The following is a 325-nucleotide window of genomic DNA, read 5'->3' on the forward strand; positions in this document are numbered from 1 at the left end:
GGGGTGCGATCGGTAAATCGGTTGTTAAATAAATTGGTTAGTGGGGGGGGGGCGGAGGGATTCCACTTGTGACTCATTGGATGGAAAGAACTAAATGGGCCCAATGGCGTTTCTCATTGTGTTCCTGGGGTAAAAATTGGTCTTTTGGCAGTAGCTTGGACTGGGCTCCCGGTGAATCGGCCGCTCATTTTACAACCCGTCTGGTTCTCGTTTCCAGTGACTGTCTCTTAATGTGGAGAACCGTCACTTTCTGAAAGACTTTATTAATTTCCTAACCTAAAAGATTAAATATTTTACAAATTACATTGTACAAGGCAACAGTGAT

The sequence above is a fragment of the Heptranchias perlo genome, chromosome 39 (assembly GCF_035084215.1).
Source record: "Heptranchias perlo isolate sHepPer1 chromosome 39, sHepPer1.hap1, whole genome shotgun sequence".
Lineage (NCBI taxonomy): Eukaryota > Metazoa > Chordata > Chondrichthyes > Hexanchiformes > Hexanchidae > Heptranchias > Heptranchias perlo.